The sequence below is a fragment of the Nerophis lumbriciformis genome, linkage group LG06 (assembly GCF_033978685.3).
Source record: "Nerophis lumbriciformis linkage group LG06, RoL_Nlum_v2.1, whole genome shotgun sequence".
NCBI classification, from domain to species: domain Eukaryota; kingdom Metazoa; phylum Chordata; class Actinopteri; order Syngnathiformes; family Syngnathidae; genus Nerophis; species Nerophis lumbriciformis.
In genome coordinates this window covers 48,580,610-48,597,777 of record NC_084553.2, presented here as the reverse complement: position 1 = coordinate 48,597,777, position 17,168 = coordinate 48,580,610, and positions in this window count along the sequence as shown.

Genomic DNA, 17,168 nt, shown 5'->3' with positions numbered 1-17,168 from the left:
GCACATTGATCAAACCGCGTAATGGTACAGCAAATGTATCTTATACTCATATCCATGCACGGGCAGATGTATGGAGACCACAGACACACAATCAGATCAGTAATCCTTCCACGTCCTCCTTCACATCAGAGGTGTCCATTTATATTTCATAGTGAACCTTGAGGTGACAGCCACACGCGTGATGGATAAAAGAGAGCTCAGTGTTTTGCTTGTCAGGAGAAAGTCAACAAAGTTGTGCGGACTGACAGGAGAAATTGTCCCCTATCTTGTATGTTTTACAGTGGCTCGGCTGGCTCTCTTTATTATATCAGCGATGCACTTGTACACATGTCAAAGAAATACCATGGCGTGGCCGTCAGAGCAAAGTGAATGCCTAAAAAGATCCATTAATGTATTAATTATTGCAGGCTCAGTTCAAGGGACGGATGTGCAGAGGTCTTGGATGGCAAGTTAATGACAATTGGGAATATGTTAAGAAGGATTGTGGTTGGATATACAGTAGTTGGTGGAATTTTAGTGTATTTCAGTCAATGATGGCTGATGTTAAAGGGGAACATTATCACAATTTCAGAAGGGTTAAAACCATTACAAATCAGTTCCTAGTGGCTTATTTTATTTTTCAAAGTTTATTTCAAAATTTTACCCATCACGCAATATCCCTAAAAAAAGCTTCAAAGTGCCTGATTTTAACCATCGTTATAAACACCCTTCCATTTTCCTGTGACGTCACACAGTGATGCCAACACAAACAAACATGGCGCATAGAACAGCAAGGTATAGCGACATTAGCTCGGATTCAGACTCGGATTTCAGCGGCTTAAGCAATTCAACACATTACACATGTATTGAAACGGATGGTTGTAGTGTGGAGGCAGGTAGCGAAAACGAAATTGAAGAAGAAACTGAAGCTATTGAGCCAAATCGGTTTTAACCGTATGCAAGCGAAACCGACGAAAACGACACAACAGCCAGCGACACGGAAGAAAGCGAGGACGAATTCGGCGATCGCCTTCTAACCAACGATTGGTATGTGTTTGTTTGGCATTAAAGAAACTAACAACTATAAACTAGGTTTACAGCATATGAAATACATTTGGCAACAACATGCACTTTGAGAGTGCAGACAGCCCAGTTTTCATCAATTAATATATTCTGTAGACATACCCTCATCCGCTCTCTTTTCCTGAAAGCTGATCTGTCCAGTCCAGTTGGAAATGCATCTGCTTTGAGTGTCGCAGGATATCTACACATTCTTGCCATCTCTGTCGTAGCATAGCTTTCGTCGGTAAAGTGTGCGGAACAAACGTCCAATTTCTTGCCACTTTCGCATCTTTGGGCCACTGGTGCAACTTGAATCCGTCCCTGTTCGTGTTGTTACACCCTCCGACAACACACCGACGAGGCATGATTTCTCCAAGGTACGGAAAACAGTCGAAAAAACGGAAAATAGCAGAGCTGATTTGACTCTGTGTTTGTAATGTGTTTGAGAAAATGGCGGATTGCTTCCCGATGTGACGTCACAACGTGACGTCATCGCTCCGAAAGCGAATAATAGAAAGGCGTTTTATTCGCCAGAATTCACCCATTTAGAGTTCGGAAATCGGTTAAAAAAATATATGGTCTTTTTTCTGCAACATCAAGGTATATATTGACGCTTACATAGGTCTGGTGATAATGTTCCCCTTTAATGGTAGAGTTTTGTTGGTCAGTTTCTAACCTCATTCTGTCTGTGACATAGGGTGCTAACTAACAAAAGCACAAATATGATTTATATTATGTTGTGTCAAGGGAGTTAGCTTACACCGTCATACCTCGACTTACGACAGAGCTTGTAAAACAAAACATTCGTATCTCAATTCAACTTTCAATTGAAATGAACTGAAATCAATTATTTGTCATGCTTGGCCCTCTCAAAACTCCACAATTTTAACATGTAACATTCCTTCTATAAAGAAAAAAAACTTTTACCGTATTTTTCAGCCTATAGAGTGCTTAAAGTATAGTGCTTAGAGTGCTTAAGCTGCACCCACCAAATTTCAGTAGAAATAAATATTTGTCCATATATTGGCCGCACCGGATCATAAACCATAGATATATGTAGTGAGACAACAGATTTTGTAAATGTTTATTTACATATGTTATGTTGTGTCAGGGCAGTTAGCTTACACGGTCATACCTCGACTTACGACAGAGCTTGTAAAACAAAACACTCGTATAACAGATTTTGTTCATGTTTATTTACATACCTTAATTGTTTCCAAACAGAAGTCATCATCAAGAGCTAAATAACTCCACGGTGATGTTTTGGTGAATTTATGAAACTGAAACAATACAAAAAGAATGCCATTATAAGTTAATAATAGTAACACAGAAATGTTACATATATATATATATATGTATGTATGTGTGTGTGTGTGTGTGTGTGTGTGTGTGTGTGTGTGTGTGTGTGTGTGTATATATATATATATATATATATATATATATATATATATATATATATATATATATATATATATATATATATATCAGTGACGTGCAGTCAGGGGAGGCAGGTGAGGCTGGGCCTCACGTGCCATCATGGAAAGAAAAAAAAAGGAAAAAGAAAAAAAAAAAATTAAATTGTTATATGTATCCAGTGATTATACTATAAAGTTATTTTCCATTTAACTTCACCAGTTTTAGATTATTTTTATTAAAAATCGCTGAATTTTCACATTTGCCGTTCAAATACTGAGAAGAGACTTGCGGTGAGTCACCAGCCAGTTGAGCCTCGCCATGGATTGCGCAATGCTGGCCTGCTGTGCAGTGAGACCGTATTGCTATATAAATTATATTATAAATTTCCATAGTTTAGTTAGCTGAGGTATATAATGTACAGTGTATTTTGTCAACAACTGTATGTGTGTAACGTATTTCTTGTGCTGAGCAATCATAAAACGGCTGCGAAGACGCACTGGGTGAGGCTCGCAGTAATCCCGCCTCCTGGTGGTAGAGGGCGCTAGTGATCCCAGAGATCATTCTTGCGACTACTCGGCTGCAGAAGAAGTGACAACAAGCAGCAACAGTTAGCAGCGATCGTTTATTTTTTTCCTCTTGCCTGGACTTTTAACATGAAGGATTACATATCTAAAATAAAACAGTTTTCTAAACTGGACTTTCAATCGAAACAGGAGGTAATAATTAAAGGAAGCTCTCCATCGAGACAGAGAGACTTTTAAAACTGAAGAAAGATAAGGAAGACTTCCAAAAACAAGTTATCAATGCTTTTGTTCAAAAGGAGCGGCGCATGGACTTTATTTATAAGTAAAGGTAAAACCATAATAACGTTTTTTTTTTATTAAATATGCGTTTTTGTGTGCTACAGTTTGTATGTGTAAAGTTAAAGTTAAGTTAAAGTACCAATGATTGTCACACACACTAGGTGTGGTGAAATTTGTCCTCTGCATTTGACCCATCCCCTTGCTCACCCCCTGGGAGGTGAGGGGAGCAGTGGGCAGCAGCGACGCCGCACCCGGGAATAATTTTTGGTGATTTAACCCCCAATTCCAAGCCTTGATGCTGAGTGCCAAGCAGGGAAGAATGCTGGTATGAGCTTTTAAACATAACCCGTTAACTGCTGCCAATCAAATGGTGAATAAGATACTCTTTAGGGTTCATATGTTTGTAAATCTGACTGTGATGAAGTCAGTGCCTCACCAGCCATGAACCTCACCGCACGTCACTGATATAGATATAGATATATATATATATATATATATATATATATATATATATATATATATATACATATATATATATATATATATATATATATATATATATATATATATATATATATATATATATATATATATATTGCATGCGCAAAGGAATACGTCACTTCCTGGATTCGCAATAGTTTGCTTCAGAGCTTCAGCGACATGACGTGATGTTTTATTAATGTTTTGTATAAAATGAATAGCTTAGATAGTAGTCAAACAATACAGGAATCTAAAAATAAACAAGGGGTAGTTTAAAAAAAAAAATCAGGGAGTGTTATCGCCACAATTTTAACCATTTTTATGCATGTCATTGCAATGAATCACAGAGGGGGCAGCACTGACTCATTACTTTTTTACATGTTGCTTTTTTAAACAAGGCAATTAACTTAAATCTTAAATCTTACAGCCCGACAACAAGTTGACTTTTAAATTGTCAGTATTGTGAATTGATGTGTTTGATGTAAGTAAACGTGAGATAGACAGGCGGATCGGTGCGACGTCTTCAGTAATGCGGACGCTGTATCAATCCGTTGTGGTGAAGAAGGAGCTGAGCCGGAAGGCAAAGCTCTCAATTTTCCAGTCAATCTACGTTCCCATCCTCACCTATGGTCATGAGCTTTGGGTTATGACCGAAAGGACAAGATCACGGGTACAAGCGGCCGAAATGAATTTCCTACGTTGGGTGGCGGGGCTCTCCCTTAGTGATAGGGTGAGAAGCTCTGTCATCCGGGAGGAGCTCAAAATAAAGCCGCTGCTCCTCCACATTGAGAGGAGCCAGATGAGTTGGTTCAGGCATCTGGTCAGGATGCCTCCCTAGGGAGGTGTTTAGGGCACGTCCGACCCGTAGGGGCCCACAGGGAAGACCCAGGACACGTTGGGAAGACTATGTCTCCCGGCTGGCCTGGGAACACCTTGGGATCCTCCTGGAGGAGCTGGACGAAGTGGCTGGGGAGAGGGAAGTCTGGGCTTCTCTGCTTAGGCTGCTGCCCCCGCGACTCGACCTCGCATAAGCGGAAAAGATGGATGGATGGATGTAAATACAATAATACAAAAGATGGATGGATGGATTGCTTTAAGGCATCGTTTGGGTTTCTCTATTGAATACGTACAGTTTCAAAATAAATATTGTATTCTCAAATAACGTTTGTTTTTGTTGTTTTGTATGTAATCCTTTATATGACATTGTTATTGAAATAAAGATTACAAAAAACAAAGCCATTGTAACATACTGTAAAACAAAAAACGTTGACAGGAAGTGACATACAGTATTCTTTGCGAATGTGTGGACCAATCAGGCCGTGATACCAGTTGGATTGAAAGTAGCCGACTACCAAACGGACATAGGTCGCTACGATTTTTTTGTCACTTTTCTCAGAGCAATTTTTATTGTATTTTCTACTGTTGGCAAACGACAGCCATTCTTCATTTTCCTAATGACTTCTAAATTTAGTCTGGGAGCTTTATTTTGCACTTTGTTTTGTTTCTGGGTCATAAAACTGAGAAACGAGTGCTGTTACTTGGGATATTTTGCTAGCTGTGGTTGATTTGATGTGAGAGTTCTGTAAAATGACTGAGTGCTTTGGCTTACCTCAGGGAATTGTACCTGAGAAATTGAGCTTAAGCACACAAAGCAGCGAGTTTTGTGTTGCATTTGCAATGATGGATCTCTTTTCGCATTGACACTGATAATTTAAAGTTGAATTGAGACCCACAGTAACCGTTGTAATATCGTGGACCCTCAAAGATCAATAGTCTGACACACATTTTGAGAAAAATATGCCTCTCAACGTTGCATAATCACAAATTACAAATGTATAACATGCCTCGATATATTAGCATATTGTTAAATAAAGTTAATGGCTTAGCTCATGCTTTTTCTTTGACGTTTTGTGGCTTTTTCACAAAACTACGGTAAACCATGACACGATGCAAAACGTGTATTGCATAGAACAGTGGTTCTTAACCTGGGTTCGATCGAACCCTAGGGGTTCGGCGAGTCGGGCTCAGGGGTTCGGCGGAGGTCAAGACTCACCCGACTCATCGTGTAAATAAAAACTTCTCCCTATCGGCATATTACGGATACGGCAACAGCAAAAGTCAGACTGATTTGCAGGTGTGTAATTTGTTGTGAGTTTATGCACTGTGTTGGTTTTGTTCTTTGAACAAGGTGATGTTCATGCACGGTTCATTTTGTGCACCAGTAAAAATACTGGTAACACTTTAGTATGGGGAACATATTCACCATTAATTAGTTGCTTATTAACATGCAAATAAGTAACCTATTGGCTCTTAACTAGTCATTATTAAGTACTTATTAATGCCTTATTCGGCATGGCTTTATTATAACCCTAACCCTCTAACCCTGGCCCTAAGCCTCTAACCCAAACCCTAACTAAAAAACTCTAAATTAAGTCTTTGTTACTTAGAATATGTTCCCCATACTAAAGTGTTACCAAAAACCTTTAACTTTGTCTTGAACTTGAAAAAAACCAACATTTTATTTTTCACTAAAGAAGGGTTCGGTGAATGCGCATATGAAACTGGTGGGGTTCGGTACCTCCAACAAGGTTAAGAACCACTGGCATAGAACTTCATTGTGTCACCATGACCTCAGTTCTGTGTTTATTTTATTTTTCTTTGAAATTTTTGTAACACATATTTCTAAACAAAAGGTCAGCCTCAACTATGGAAGACAAAGTGTTTCATTGTTTTATGTATTGCAGTGGTCAACTTCTTTTTACACTTGAATAAGTCTGCAATGCGCAATGTCTTTATATTAGACTTCGTTATTCGGTAAAAAATTATGACTGTGTTTTTTTTATTTTTTTTTACATTAATCGGTCCCTCCAGGAAATCACACCAATTCACGCAAATCAAGCCAAAGCTCGGAAATTATACTCGACCTCGCAACTTTCCGCACATTTTAGCCAATCAGCATAATTTCTGCCAATTAGCGCTCCGAGCGACTCACAATAACACACGTCAATTGTAATCAAAACTAATGTTTGTTTCTTGTGTCGAAGATTTAACAATATATCATCTCTTTATTGCTCAAATGGCTTAATTGGCATCCTCCCACGTAACTCAGATCTACTAAGCCTTCTGGGTAATGTACAAAACCTAAAACGAGTGAAGTTGCCAAACGTTCCCAAACGTTTACTGAGTGTTGTTAAAAGGAAAGGCCATGTAACACAGTGGTAAAAATGCCCCTGTGCCAACTTTTTTTGCAATGTGTTGCTGCCATTAAATTCTAAGTGAATGATTATTTGCGAAAAAAAATAAAAAGTTTCTCAGTTCAAACAATAAATATATTGTCTTGCAGTGTATTCTATTGAATATAAGTTGAAAGGGATTTGCAAATCATTGTATTCTGTTTTTATTTACAAATTACACAACGTGCCAACTTCCCTGGTTTTGTGTTTTGTAGTATATATATACATGTACTTCCTAGCTAACGTGTAATTGCATATTTATTTCACCTTTCTTTTTTCAGGGTAAGACCATGAAAAACAGATTTTTATTTGCAATGCTGACCTGGCAAAGACAAAGCATTTACATGTTAGATGTATTCCCTCACAATCTCTCAATTACTAACAAAAATTACTGCAATCGATTCCTCTCTACACTTCACAAATGCTTTTAACGTGTGTGGGTAAATGTGTTGGAAAATAAATGAAAGTTTAAGATGAACAAACACTTTTTAGGCATAAAACATACATGGAGAATGTCTGCAATATGTGGAGAATAAGGAAAGTTGTAGTTGTGTTTTTTCTGTAATTATTGATTAACCGTTACCCTTATCAGTTATAATTCATTAAAACAGTGCAGTAATTTAACAATGAGCTCTGAGTATGTACTGTTACTAGGGTTTCAAAAAAAAATAAAAAAGTTCAGATTAATCATGATTCTTATTTATAACAATTCTTAATCGATTCAAAATAATTAAAAAAAATTGTATTTATTTTTTATGTTTTTTTTTCTTTTTTTTTTCAATATGTCTCCCAGGCAAATCCTATTGTTGATATGGATGCCCATATGTGCTGTATAGTTTTACTTTATAAAATAAAAGTGTGGGATACTTCTCTTGTTGCCTTATTTGTATTTGACTTTATTAAATGTTTGGGAAACATTTTATTAAACAAAACCAGTTTTCTTTTGAGTAATATAGAAATGGATCTTTTGAATGTGTCTATATTATGGAGGAATGTAGTTAATCATAGAACTGGTACCCAATGTTATTTAAAAAATACTGATTCTGAATCGAATCGAATCGTAACCCCCATCGAATTGTGTGATGCGCAAAAATTCACAGTCCTAATGACTACTTTTAAGTCTGTCTGGTATAAAACAAGTTAAACATCAATACTGTATTTGTTTTCAAATATTTGTTGCAACCCTGTGCTTTTTAGGTTAATGTTACGCAATGATAAAACATAGGTTTAAAAAAATTTCATAAAATTGCACGTTGATTCAATGAAAAACTTTTGCCTCAAATTCCTGAAAAATCTAGCATTTTAGGCCGCAACAATCACAAACAAGGCCTGCAAAATCCTTATGAACTGATTAAATATTAACAGCGGTGAACATTCTACACTCACATGACAAGTAGGAGTGTTAACGTTTGACCTTGCAATTGCCTCTTGAACTAATTGACATTTTATTATATTTTCTTACTATCAATTCTCATATGTGAATTCAGAATCCAAAAAAAGGAAAATATTTCCTCATAAATAATTTATTTGCTTATCCAACGCTCACTGACTAAGCCTCGTCCTGCTATCGAATCATTTCCAGCACAGTCTGACAAAAAGCCCCCAGGAAGACGACTTTGGGAAAGGAAATAAAGTTGTCACATGTCTCGCAGACAGCAAGTCTATTTTATTTTATTTATATATATATTTGGAGCTGTGCAGCCACTGATGAAGACATTAAAATGTCCCCTATATAATAAACCTAAGCTGACAGGCTGTCTGTGGATTTCCGGCTGTCTTCTATACACACACACACACACACACACACACACACACACACACACACACACACACACACACACACACACACACACACACACACACACACACACACACACACACCATAGGAGCCTACATGTTTTGTAATGGGTTATTTTTCGCACCTCGCGGCATAAAAAGGTGTAGGCTTAGTGACTGGATGTATCAAACTGCAAAATATACACACACAATACATTGATGAAAGTTGCTTCAAAAATGACATGTGTTTTTTTTTAAGTGGCATTTTGTCATGTAAAACTAAAATATTGAGAATTGCTTGGATTCTTGTTCCTTGTCATGTTTCGACAGACATTTGTTGCTAGGGCAGAGTTTATAGGGCTCAATATGGTAGATAGATAGTTTGTCATATACAGTACGCACAGATACGATAGTCTTTTTGTAGGCTTTGCAAAGAGCACTACAGTATTCGTATCCTAGCAAACGCGGGATTACGGTACAGGATTTGCATTTTGATGGGTGACAGCTCAGGCAGCCATGAGAGTAGTGGGGAAGGCAATAAAAGATCTGTGATTGGACCGCCCCCCAAACAGATCCTCTCTAAATGCTTACAGCGAGAGATGCAAACATTATGCAGGACCAGGATTTTTCTTACTGGTCCTTATGTCACACATCAGAAGGTCCCCTCATTTGTAGAAACTAGTTTTTAATGATGATGTTATGTTAGATCAATTCCTCTAAAATAGTGGTGGGGGCCACTCTGGGGGTGCACGTGTCACCCCAGGAAACATGTTTTATCAGTATCATGTACCCCGCTTTGAAAAGCTTCGAAAAGCTGTGCACTACCAATGCACTTATTTTGATTTAAAAATAAAATCAGCACAAATTGTTTCATTTTTTTTGTTTGTTTTTTAGGTTGAATTTTTGTATGTATATTGTGCTCCTGACTTAATGTTGCTGATCAATTTGAATTTATTATTTGAGTTTATTGTATTTTATTTTTCAGTATTAAATGGTTCAAGTTGGAAAAAAAGGTTTCTATAGTTGAAATAATGATTTAAAAAATGTAAAAGCTAATTTATTAACTCTAAATCTTTTCCCTTACGGACTAAAAACAATGTTAATAAAATCCTTCTTTTTTGTAAGTTGATCTATATTTCTTTATTTTTTGTCTGTTAATGGTAATAAGTATACAATGTTATGCAGAGGTGTACTTATAACAATTTTATAGACAAATATAGACAGAGCGTAGGAGGGTGAAAAATGTTTTCTTCTTCCCCTTAACTGAGAAGCGTTGTGTTAGATACAAACATGTACACCCAACACTTCATGGATGACAGTTTTGAAGAAGAAACACGACAAAAAACAGGCTTCGCTACACATCTTGAAATAAAGTCTATCTGTCAGTTAACGTAGGAAACAAACATAGGAGTTTTGAATTTGATCATTTTGTTTTTTTCCAGGGCTTGTCAACTGGCGGCCCCAGGGCCAAATCCGACTCAAAAATGAAACTATTCCGGCCCCCCAAGGTCAGTTCAAATCTTGGGAGACAAACATTTTTGCAGCAAATTCCTAAAAACACAAGAGTGCTCCTGTTCTATAGAGGAACTGGGACCACTGTAAACACATCGGCAGATCCTTGCATTGACATTTTAACCTTGCTAGCAAACATACAACACTGGGGTACAAACTTGTGATGTACATGACTGAGGCGTCCCGCAAGGCATCCGTTTAAGTCCTCTCTTTTTTGGCAGTTACACTTTTTTTTTGCAATGTGATTTATGTAATTAAGCTTGTTTACATCAAATGCAGTCAGTAGTCATTTGTTCAATCTGTTTAGTTATACTCGGAGTGTTCCTCAATGTTCCGTTTTAGGTCCTCTCTCATTTGGGCTATTCAACTAGCGGCATGTGGGTTCAGTTCTAAAACAAATTGTGAGAGAGTTGTATGAGTGGTCCACCCAGGGTCTCGACTTTGAACAGCTAGCGGCCTCATCTGTGGTCACCTGATAACCTCTCCACGGAGGAGAGGCTATCTTTTCTCCAGAGCAGAAAAGAGACAGCAGAACAACTGAGTTTTAAAATGGGACTTAAATGCTTCTACTGAGGTAGCATCTCTAACTGTTACCGGTAGGGCATTCCAGAGTACTGGAGCCCGAATAGAAAACGCTCTATCGCCCACAGACTTTTTTGGGCGGGACATATGGTACAATATAATCAGCAAGAATATATACAACATAAGACTGATACAACCATACTTGCCAACCTTGAGACCTCTGAATTCGGGAGATTGGGGGTGTGGGGGGTTTTGATTGATTGATTGATTGATTGAGACTTGTATTAGTAGGTTGCACAGTGAAGTACATATTCCATACAATTGACCACTAAATGGTAACACCCGAATAAGTTTTTCAACTTGTGTAAGTCGGGGTTCACTTGATTCATGATACAGATATATACTATCATATACAGGTAAAAGCCAGTAAATTAGAATATTTTGAAAAACTTGATTTATTTCAGTAATTGCATTCAAAAGGTGTAACTTGTACATTATATTTATTCATTGCACACAGACTGATGCATTCAAATGTTTATTTCATTTAATTTTGATGATTTGAAGTGGCAACAAATGAAAATCCAAAATTCCGTGTGTCACAAAATTAGAATATTACTTAAGGCTAATACAAAAAAGGGATTTTTAGAAATGTTGGCCAACTGAAAAGTATGAAAATGAAAAATATGAGCATGTACAATACTCAATACTTGGTTGGAGCTCCTTTTGCCTCAATTACTGCGTTAATGCGGCGTTGCATGGAGTCGATGAGTTTCTGGCACTGCTCAGGTGTTATGAGAGCCCAGGTTGCTCTGATAGTGGCCTTCAACTCTTCTGCGTTTTTGGGTCTGGCATTCTGCATCTTCCTTTTCACAATACCCCACAGATTTTCTATGGGGCTAAGGTCAGGGGAGTTGGCGGGCCAATTTAGAACAGAAAAACCATGGTCCGTAAACCAGGCACGGGTAGATTTTGCGCTGTGTGCAGGCGCCAAGTCCTGTTGGAACTTGAAATCTCCATCTCCATAGAGCAGGTCAGCAGCAGGAAGCATGAAGTGCTCTAAAACTTGCTGGTAGACGGCTGCGTTGACCCTGGATCTCAGGAAACAGAGTGGACCGACACCAGCAGATGACATGGCACCCCAAACCATCACTGATGGTGGAAACTTTACACTAGACTTCAGGCAACGTGGATCCTGTGCCTCTCCTGTCTTCCTCCAGACTCTGGGACCTCGATTTCCAAAGGAAATGCAAAATTTGCTTTCGTCAGAAAACATGACTTTGGACCACTCAGCAGCAGTCCAGCTCTTTTTTTCCTTAGCCCAGGTGAGACGCTTTTCGCGCTGTTTCTTGGTCAACAGTGGCATGACACGAGGTATGCGGGAGTTGAAACCCATGTCTTTCAAGCGTCTCTTGGTGGTGGATCTTGAAGCACTGACTCCAGCAGCTGTCCACTCCTTCTGAATCTCCCCCACATTTTTGAATGGTCTTTTTTTCACAATCTTGACCAGGGCGCGGTGATCCCTATCGCTTGTACACTTTTTCTGACCACAGTTTATCCTTCCCTTTGCCTCTCCATTAATGTGTTTGGACACAGAGCTCTGAGAACAGCCAGCCTCTTCAGCAATAACCTTTTGTGTCTTTCCCTCCTTGTGCAATGTGTCGATGGTTGCCTTTTGGACAGCTGTCAAATCTGAAGTCTTCCCCATGTTTGTGTAGGCTTCAGAACTGGACTGAGAGACCATTTAAAGCCCTTTGCAGGTGTTTTGAGTTAATCAGCTGATTAGTGTGTGGCACCAGGTGTCTTCAAAATGTAACCCTTACACAATATTCTAATTTTGTGACACACGGAATTTTGGATTTTCATTTGTTGCCACTTCAAATCATCAAAATTAAATGAAATAAACATTTGAATGCATCAGTCTTTGTGCAATGAATAAATATAATGTACAAGTTACACGTTTTGAATGCAATTACTGAAATAAATCAAGTTTTTCAAAATATTCTAATTTACTGGCTTTTACCTGTATACTATCATCATAATACAGTCATCACACAAAATAATCATCAGGGTGTATACATTGAATTATTTACATTATTTACAATTCGGGGTGTGGGCGGGGTGGGCGGGGTCGGGGGGTGGGGTTAAGGGGGAGGAGTATATTTCTTGCTAGAATTCACTGAAATTAAAGTATTTCTTTTATATATATATATATATATATATATATATATATATATATATATATATATATATATATGTATGTGTGGGGAAAAAAAATCACAAGACTATTTCATCTCTACAGGCCTGTTTCATGAGGGGGGTACCCTCAATCGTCAGGAGATTGAGGGTACCCCCCTCATGAAACAGGCCTGTAGAGATGAAATAGTCTTGTGATTTTTTTTCCCCACACATACATATATTGCGCTCTACTACGGTATCGAACACTATTTTTTGGATAACCTTATTAAGACATATATATACCGTATTTTCCGCACCATAAGGCGCCCTGGGTTAAAAGCCGCGCCTTCAATGAACGGCATATTTCAAAACTTTGTCCACCAATAAGCCGCCCCGTGTTGTAAGCCGCATCTAACTGCGCTAAAGGAATGTCAAAAAAACAGTCAGATAGGTCAGTCAAACTTTAATAATATATTAAAAACCAGCGTTCTAACAACTCTGTTCACTCCCAAAATGTACGCAAATGTGCAATCACAAACATACGTATATCAACATGGACAGAGCTGCGTGAAAAAAGCCACCCGGCCTCTTCGCGTAAACTTAAACTTACCTTAACCACTCGCTCATCTTTTCTTCATCCATCCCTTCGAGTTAGCTTTTATGATGACGCCGGCTGGAAAGGTCTCTTTTGGCAAGGTCTTCCTTTTGAATATCACCACGGGTGGAAGTTAGCATGGCAAGCTAGAACCACAGTGAAGGATGACTTCTCATTCCCTGTGGTGCGAATATTCACCGTACGTGCTCCCGTTCCACAGTGCGGTTCACAGGAATATCAGTTGCTGTGAAATACGGTAGTAATCCGTGTGCGGATGGAGAGATTGCGTCTTTTCATGAACCGGATCCTTGTCGCTTAGTAGGAGCCATTTTGTGGTCTTTACAGATGTAAACAGGAAATGAAACGTACGGTGATATCCGCGCGTTTTTTCTTCTTCTTCCGGGGGCGGGTGGTTGCTTACAGTAGAAGAAGAAGCGCTTCCTGTTCTATGGGGGCGGGTGCTTACCTTGGCGGTTGCTTGCGTAGAAGAAGAAGCGCTTCCTGTTCTACCGGGAAAAAAGATGGCGGCTGTTTACCGAAGTTGCGAGATCGAAACTTTATGAAAATGAATCTTAATATTTATCCATATATAAAGCGCACCGGGTTAAAAGCCGCACTGTCAGCTTTTGAGTAAATTTGTGGTTTTTAGGTGCGGCTAATGGTGCGGAAAATACGGTATATATATATATATATATATATATATATATATATATATATATATATATATATATATATATATATATATATATATATATATAGTACAGTAAACAGTAATGAAAACACAGTTGTTCTACTAACTGTACAGTACTTGCTGCTTACTTAAAAAAAAAAAAAACACTTACCTTTCACTATTTAAGTAGCTTTTGTTCTGCCATTTGGGTACTGGAGAGCGATCTCTGAATCCGGGAACATATCCTTCACGGATTTGTTGAAAACATCCGCAAATGAGAACGGAATTTTGCTTGCAAGGTGGCCCATAATACTGTGTTGCCGCCGCCTTGTGCTTCTCTGACCGTTCATGAGTGACTATATCCATTCGGCCACCGTGTTATGGGTTATAGATAAACCTATGGATAACGAGACATATATAATAGTCTCCTTTTCAGGTGAGAGGACGCTAAAGGCAGTGCCTTTAAGGCACGCCCCCAATATTGTTTGTCCGGCTGGAAATTTTGGATATTACAACTTGCCGTAGTTTTGAAGCAATGCATGATGGGAATCCGGATGTTGTGTGTCAGTGTATTAACGTGCCGGCTGGAATAAACACACGCTGAGAAATAGCTCCGTGCCTGCCTACTTTATGGGTTATGGATAAACCTATGGATAACGGAGACATATATAATAGTCTCCTTTTCAGGTGAGAGGACACTAAAGGCAGTGCCTTTAAGGCACGCCCCCAATATAGTTGTCCGGCTGGAAATCGGGAGTTTTTCGGGAGAATGGTTGTCCCGGGAGATTTTCGGGAGTCTACAGGAAAATTCGGGAGGGTTGGCAAGTATGGATACAACATAAGACTGATAGTAAAGAGAGAAGTCCAGACCCTCGGTCCTTAGCTTTGTGGAAATGTGGCCCCCAAAACGATTTAGTTGAATTTCCTTGCTGTCGACTAACCGAGCATGATGTTGCTGTTGAAAGATGACTGTAATGTCGTCTAGTAGGTTGGACAAGTGGAGAGTTACACTGTATGTGTGAAGAGTGGATAAAGTGCACAATAGCACTTCTTTGTTCCGGTGCCAGGGTTAAACTGCCATGTTTACTGTGAGTCTGGCTCAAATCTACACACACGGGATGACGCTTTATTAAAAAAGAAGTATTGCTTTATCAAAGCTGACTGTTCTGCAACCGCGACTCCTGTTAATATTGCAGACCCTGCTTGTTCTTTTGTCATCCGGCTTGTTGATTGAGAAAGCAATTAATATTTGGCCTCAGGCCTGAAAAGCAACACAGTAAGAGGCATGTTTGTTTAGTTGATGCTGCGGCAATATGTACAGGCTTTATGGTCATCTCACTCTTATTGGTTTATTTAATGATATTAGCTATAAACTGGTCCTTGCCTCTCCGCCTTCCCTTCATTTACAATGCAACAGGCAGTCTGCTTTGACCATCTGGACCTATAAGAACTACCAATAAACAAGGTTACCACACCCTTGAGGTATACTTTGGTTAATTGTTTAGAGCAGGGGTATCCAAACATTTTCCCTTGAGGGCCACTCAAAGATGCAAGGGGCCACATTTACTTCATGAAATATGCTAAAAACCAGTCCAATGTAGGTCAATATATGCTAAGCTATCCCCACAAAACATTGAGTTCTTAGTTTTGTTGTTATACTGTAGCTGACAAAGCAAATTGGTGTCATATCTAATAACATTTATTATTGATAATGAATATACTACAGTTTGAGAATATACTAAGGGATGATGAAAAATTATCTATAGGCCAAAAATGGACCCCGGACAGCACTTTAGACACCTGTGGTTTAGTCGAGTCTCTACCACAGTCACTTATTACATGGTCATAGTCTTATATTGGTTACGATATGACATTTTTAAGGCCAAAAAATGGAAAACATACATTTTTGTGACCGACAAGTTGTTCATATAATAAAAAATGGAAATAGTTCACAATTGTTATCTTCTTTTATCTTCTGCTCAGTGGCCTTGTGGTTAGAGTGTCCGCCCTGAGATCGGTAGGTCATGAGTTCAAACCCCGGCCGAGTCATACCAAAGACTATACAAATGGGTCCCATTACCTCCCTGCTTGGCACTTGGAATTGGGGGTTATATCACCAAAATGATCCCCGAGCGCGGCCACCGCTGCTGCTCACTGCTCCCTTTACCTCCCAGGGGGTGGAACAAGGGAAATGCAGAGGGTAATTTCACCACACCTAGTGTATGTGTGTGGTACTTTAACTTTAATATCAGAGTCAGTAGGAATTGCTAGGCTGTGCTCTCTTTTGTTCAATACAAAGACAATAAAGAGCATAGCTATAATTAAGGCCCTTCCATTTTCTAACACAAACACGGTCAACAGAAGTGTCCAAACAAAATAAATACACAATCATCCCTTAATTTTTTACATTTAATTAAATGATTATATATTTTTGGAGGTCTAAGGAGAAAAACATGACGTCACAGAGGGTCAAAGAAATGTCAAATGCCAAAGTGCACTACTTGGCTGCAACCAGCAGAGGCGCTGTTGATTCATTCTCTACCACAGTCACTGTTCACTCTGTTTATAAATAAATAAATGGGTGTATATATTGTATAGCGCTTTTCTACCTTCAAGGTACTCAAAGGGCTTTGACAGTATTACCACATTCACCCATTCACACACACATTCCCACACTGATGGCGGGAGCTGCCATGCAAGGCGCTAACCAGCAGCCATCAGGAGCAAGGGGTGAAGTGTCTTGCCCAAGGACACAACGGACATGACTAGGATGGTAGAAGGTGGGGATTGAACCCCAGTAACCAGCAACCCTCCGATTGCTGGCACGGCAACTCTACCAACTTCGCCACGCCGTCGTTTAAGAAAATTGAAGAAATTTAAGGCAAATATCATGGAATTTTTCAAGCAAAAATAATTAATATCAGCAATACTGGCCCTGTATTTAC